The following is a 6,809-nucleotide window of genomic DNA, read 5'->3' as shown; positions in this document are numbered from 1 at the left end:
GAATGGATAGAAGGGGAGGGAAGGAAAGAGAGGGGGAGGGAAAAGGAAAGGGAAAGGGAAAGTGAGATGGAGCTCTCCAGGAGAAACCATCACTGCAACATTCAGCAGGGCTGAGTGCCTCCCAGTCAATGTTAGAACAAGGAAGGTTTCCCAGTTCCTGCCAAACCTCTGCTTGACATGAGAAAGGGCAGCCTGTCTTTCATCTTCCTGACACTAACAGATGACCTCAGCTCCTGCAGAGAGAGGGAGGAGAACTGCCTACGGCAAAGTTCCCCGGTGCCAAGACCTCATCTCTCTTGGAAAATGCAAAGATATCCCATCACATGGAATACTCTTTGCTTTCTGGAATCTGCAGAAGCATTAAAATTGGAGTTAGGAGGGGAGGAATGCTAGGGAGAAGAGTTCCAGACTCTCTGGTTAAATTAGCCTGGAGGTATTTGACGCAAGGCAACAAACCCTTATTGTAATCCCAATGTGTTGAGTACACGTTCAGCTTTCTGGCATGCTGAGAAGCACTTTCCTTCCCAGTTCTGCTCGTGTGACTTCAAGAAGACTGGGAACTCTTCCAAGCTGGGACCTGGGGACTTCAGTTCTCTGGAGCAAAATGAGTGTTAAGGACTGCAATGGGACTCCTTGTTGATTTTTGTTTCCCCGGGGTTTTGTGTTAAATACTATCCCTGCACACAAAGAACAATGATATTTTGGGAACGCCCACCGGGAAATGTTTGGCCGCACCCTCACTTTCTCTGGACTTGGAGTCTCTCCATTAAATTGAATGAAGTCAAATGAGATGTTTCCACTTACACAAATGAGAAGCTGGAAACGCAGCTGTGTTGTGCAGAGATTTTAAAAATGCAAGTTTTCCAGAAAAGAAAATAAAAGCTTCAAATGTCAGGGTGGCTCCAAAATCAGTGAGATGAGGGAGCTGCCAGATTGCATAGGAAGCCATGGTTGCAGAGCTGAGCAGAGCAGGGAGCTGTGCTGGTGACAGGAGGGTTGCGAAATGGTTTCCTGTTGACTTCTCTCTTATTTTTTCTCCATCAACCACAGGCTCTACTTCCAGCACCAGCACTGTGTGGGGAATCCCTATCCCTGACGCCCCGCTACCTCTATTCCTCCTCTCCTGAACCAGGATGCAGCTGCATGTCCCTGCCCACTGTCCCCTTGTACCTATAGAAGACCCCCTCCTGTGTTCTTCGTGGCATTTAATCCTTTGAGTTGATTAAAATAGTATATTAACAAAAAGACTTAGTTGTATAATTAGAGTATAATTGCATGGATTTCACTAAACAAGCTGTAATCTGTTGTTCTGCTGTAGAGGGGAAGAATTTGGGGTTTTACACTTTTTATTTTTGCTTGAAAGCCTCAGCTTTGGGGAAGCGATCCCCAGCTGGGGTAAAGCACTGCAGCTCAGTGGGTTTTCTTACTTATCTGTGGGCAGAACTCAGGTCTGTTTAAGCATAGAGTTGCCCCAGGTGAGCAAGGGATGGAGTCCAACTGCTTAAGGATATGCCAAGAGGCTCCTTGCCCTTAATGCTGTTCCCTCTGCAATGTGCCCCATGGATGAATGAAGAACTATGGCCTTAGTCACCAGACCATGTCCCTTTGGGTGCTCAAGGGTAGGGAAAATCATCAAATTCTCTGTCTGCAAGTATCTGCTAATCTGGTTCTGATAAACACTGACTATCTGGCCAACTCTGAAACACAAGACTGTTAAGGAAAACTTGACATAGTTTTTTTTTAAGTTCCCTTTATTTATTTTATTTGGGCCTCTGGGCCTTAAACTCATGCTTTTGTTTGGTTTTCGGTTTTGAGTCTTCCCTGTCACGGACAAGGGCTTGAAATTAAAAACCAAACAAAGGCAAAAGCTGAGAGTCTAATGGCACTGCTAAGCTAAGCAGCTGGGGATTTAGCCTTCGTAAAACTGAAACTCTAAATGCACTGGTGGGGTCTGTCCCATGCCCAGGCTCTGATGGCCGCGTTGGCCAGTCCATCATGGCTCTGCCACTTCTGGTTCTGTACAAAGTGGAAGTCACCAACACTGCCCACAAGGCTCCTGTGAAGCCTCCACAAGATTTACTTTGGATTTCGTGTGCTCTTTCATTAAACAAAAACCCATATTATTGCTTTTAGAAATCCACTCATTTGGTCTGGTCTCTCCTTCCATCAGGGACTTCTCCTCCCACCAAGGTACCACCACCTCACTCCAGACCCAAGTGGAAGGCAGCGGTTTGCTCAGGGTTTCACTGGGCCCTGCCTGGTTGTCTTCAGCTAACAACACAGCATGTTGACATCTGCTGGACTGCTGCCTGCTTCAGAGCATCCCTCTGGCTCAGATGCCTCACCAAGTTCCAGGGATTGGCCTTTACTCTGTTCTCATGGCTATTCGATCACTTGGGCAAATTCTTCTGGGATGAAGGAAGAGTGGGCACAGGGGAGCCATCACTTAAGGCAGAGAGGCAATGGATGCTTGAGAGCCTCAAAACCTCCTCTGAGCTCAGCTCAAAGCTCATGTTTTGTTTCAACTGTGCGTTGCTTTGCAGTTGAGAGGAAACCCAGGCATTTATGAAACACTCAGCAGTTCAAGCTTGGAGCTGTGCTGTCCTGGCTGCTTGATCAATAGCATCTGGCTGAAGCTCATAATGAAAAGCAGGCGGCTGGCTGTATAGGGGTAAGAAACGGCTGTGATTTGAACTAGTAAGAGTAGGCTTAAATCAGGGCAGGGACATTCAGGCTTCAGAAACCTCTGCTGTTCAATCACCCATCTGATCAGTTCTCGGGAACAGCAGACAGCTGCACTGCACCAGCAGTGCCTCCTTTGCCCTCCTCTACCCACTTTGAAGAATAATTCATTTCTTATGTCCATTGGGCATTTAGGGGTGCAAATCCTAGAGCTGTAGTGTGAGTGCTCAAAGACACAGTCTGACAACATCTGTGGCTCAAATAATAAGCTTTAAGCATCTGAGCATCTTTGATACTCCGGCTCTGCTCAGGACTTCCAGCTGCCTCCATGGGGACAAAAATAACTGACTCTTCATATCCTGCAAGGGCTCAGCAGGCTGCTTGCCTGTACAGCTCACATAAGGCAGAGAACACACAAAGTCTGTTCTCTCGTGTGCTTCTGTTGCTTAAGGGTTGAGCTCATGTCTGGGCAGGGGAAGGGGACTGGAGGAACATGGGCATTGGAGTGACAAACAAAGAGCTCTCTGAAAGGCCCTGGGTGTCAGAATGAGCTGTGGTGGCCTTGATGAGGTTCCCGTCCACAGCATTGACTCTAGCATGGAGTCAGCCATGGCATCAGCTTGGGAGAACATACCAAAGACCTCAGCCATGGAAAAAGAGGATGCAATGTGTTCTTCCTCCCTTCCTTGCTTAGAGATCCTCTGAGAGATGATAGGAGAGGATCATGGTGAGGCCAATTTCATCTCCCTTGCTTCAACTACCAGAAACGTGATGCCATCCCTGCCTGCTAGTCCCTCACTAGCATTTGCCAAAGCTCCTAAATTCATCCAGGAAGGCTGGGCTTGTACAGCTCCTCCAGTACCCCCCACCAGCTGATTTGTGTTTTGCACACAAATGCTTTTCTTAATGCTCTTTATGTCCCTGATTAGAATTGCAAGAGATGGTGGCATGCAGCAAAGAGCTGAGCTTATCCTCCATAACAGTGTCATGTTCATCTGCCTCCTGCTGAATCACATCATCCAGTTTGGGGCTGCAAATAGTAAATTGTGGGGCTGAGTGAAGTTTTCTGTTCTCTAGAGTACTGTCTGAACAGGGGGAAAATCGATTTCTGATGGAAGAACTCGTCCTGCTGCCTGGGATGTTGGGGTCCTTAGGAGTCATGTTAAAGGTAGTGCTGGCAAAGTGGGCCCTGCAGCACAGTTCCTCAAGCCTGGAAAAGGGTAAGGAGGGAAAGGGGATACACAGCTGGGATGTAGTGATTGTTCTATGAGGTCGAGCTTCATTTAGATGAAATCTGTTGTAGCCTGTTTGCAAGAACATTTTTCAATCAGATACTGCACAGCTCTCCCAGGGCAGGTGGGGTGATAACTCCCCACCATCTACAACCTAGGACTATGCAAAACCTTTTTAACTGAAAAACCTTTTAAGAAAATCATCTGCAAGTCACAAAGTCACCAGCTTAAGCTCAGAACAAGCTGTCAACACAGACTAAACAAGCTTCCTTTGGTAAAGTGCTTATGCACCTCTCTCTTCCGATGTGCTGAGCAGTCTCAGATCTCCTCCAGGTTGGGATTTCCAGGTGGTAGATGGGGATTCTGCATCTAATCTTTCTATCTTCTGCTCTTTCATGAGGCAAGGACCCTGTAAGGACCTCCTTGTCCTCTTCCCAGTCACAGATATTGATCTCCTCCATCCTTATTGCATCCTGGCAGGACAGAGCAGAGCTTCTGAAACAACTTTGCCACCAAAGTGCTCCCTCATGGAAGAACTGAAAACAGACCCAGAAACAAAATGTTTTCAGATGTTCTCTCACGGTGGCAGAAGTGTCTGATGGAGACAGATGGGATTTGGCTTCTGTTTCACAGAGCAGGCTGCTCAGATCTGCATTGTTGTGCAGAACAAGACACCGAGAGAGCAATAACCAGCAATTTGTGGGCAGGGCGCTTGCCTGGGAATGCAGACCCATGGGTTCACCTTCCCGCTTATTTGAATGAGTGATATTATTTTAGGATGGATGGTTTTCTAGGGACCTCTAAATGAAAGAGTGAGTTACATTATCCCTTAGCGGGAAAACAAGCTTTGAAAGCTCAGCCTCCCCCTTAGAACACAGAGCCCTGGCTTTCTGAAATTCAGCAGCTGCTGCAACAGCTTGGGGAAGCTTTGTGGTGAGAGCAGCCACCGTCCCAAGGGATGCTCTCACCCACCGTGCTCCATGTTCCTCTGTGAGGGACCCCATACTTCACTGAGGCCACCATGGGAGGTTGTGGGCTTCTTATGGCATGCTCAAACCCACCCACAAAGCAGGTGCTCTGGCATATAGAATCATAGAATCATTAAGGCTGAAAAAGACCACTAAGATCACCGAGTGCAACCATCAACCTGTCAAACATAGGGATGGGTTGGCTTGTACGCATCTAGCTTAATGCAGTCCCCACCTCTCATTCACAGCAGGGCTCCCTTCAGAAAAGCTGATGTGCAGGTCAGATTGAAAGAATCACAGGGATACCTCCTGGCTGGGGACTTTTGTAAACACATGACTAATCCCCCAACACACATGCAACCCTTCCTGATTTACTATGGATGCTGACAGCAGTTGGTCTGCCCACGCATAGCCCATGTGCCCATCCATGGAGGTGCCAGCAAAGCCACTAGCCACTGAGCTGGGGCAGTCAGCTCCTCCTCAAAGCCCTGTGGATGAATGGAGAACAGAGCTGCCCTCCTGGGAAGGCAAAGATCACCTCCAGGTCCAGCAAGCTCGAGGGAAGCAATCTGAGCAAGACCCAACACTCCCCTTGAGCAGAAATGCTCAGGAGAAGGAGCAGCAGGTAAAAGAGGTGACACCAGGAAAGCACCTTCTGCCCTTTTTCCTTGAAACCTTGGTAGCAGAGAGCTTCCCTCCTGCCCTCAGCCACCCACTTCTTTTTGCCCTGCTTGAGTGACTTGCTGTGATGGCTCAGAGGATAACAACCTCGATCAGATGATTTTCTGCACCACCACTTCTATGCACATTGTTTCTCCTAAGGATCCAATTAACCAGGCTCTCCTCCCAGCCATGGGCTGCAGTAAAAGCATGCTCTTCCTATTACTGGATGTATTCAAAGAAAATAAACAGCCCCAAATTTGTCAGAGCTGAGACAGTTAGACCTCAGCAACAGTATTTTCACATTATGCATTTGTTTTCAAATGATTCAAAACCATTCTGCTCCAATCATATTTTGCACAGGGTATAGTGCTTAAGAGCCCACATCACACAGCCCTGCAGATTGACACCACGTTGACTTTGTTGTTATGGTTTCCCAATTGGGAAAAACACTTTATCCCAGGAGATTCATTTTTTCAGACCAGTTGCAGAGGGGAAAAGCAAATATCTTAACACTGGCATTACTCATAAGGCAGCAATTTCTTTTTCCAATCAGTCCTAATTGCTTAAAAAAGAAATCTTTAGTTTAAAAAAAAACCCAACAACTAAACAGTGTCCATCTCCTCTACGTAAAAGGATTTTAATTCTGCCCTTCACCCTCTCTGAAGAGCTAAGTTCCGTTTTCTCTTTTGCAAGCTGGTTGTAATTTCCTCTTTAAAGTGCTGTTGCAATGAGGAATGTGCCCTTATAAAAATAGCGTTTTCACCTTCTGCTTCATCCAGACACAGAATGCCTCGCCGTGAAGTTGTAGCTATCCCTGTGTGCTAGAGGGCTTTAGCTCTGTTGCTTCTTTGGAAACCAGCTGCAAGCCTCCCTCCTGGCTGAACCCTGGGCAGAAATGCCTCTTTGGCTGGCATCCAGCTGGCAAAGCTCCCTAACCCAGGGCTTCACCTCTTGCCGCTTGAGGAGATGAGAAACAAGGCAGGGAGGTGTGTGCTGGGATGCTGAGATCCAGCACAGCCATGGGGAGGAATCAGGGGATGGACCAAGGAGTGACAGTGGGTGATTTGGGATCGCATCAGCATCCCTGCAGGGCTGGGTGGTACGGTCCAACTGGCAGGGCTCAAAGAGGGGGAGAGGGGCAAAGTGAGGCAAGGTAGATTTGAGTTTGAACACACGCACTGATGCACATCACTCCCTTTGCCCTGCTCAAGCAACCCCCCCGGGTGCACACACAAACCTCCTTGCAGACGCACACACGGGCGAG

Source organism: Meleagris gallopavo, chromosome 9 (genome assembly GCF_000146605.3).
Source record: "Meleagris gallopavo isolate NT-WF06-2002-E0010 breed Aviagen turkey brand Nicholas breeding stock chromosome 9, Turkey_5.1, whole genome shotgun sequence".
Classification (NCBI taxonomy): domain Eukaryota; kingdom Metazoa; phylum Chordata; class Aves; order Galliformes; family Phasianidae; genus Meleagris; species Meleagris gallopavo.
This window is presented reverse-complemented; position numbering follows the sequence as displayed.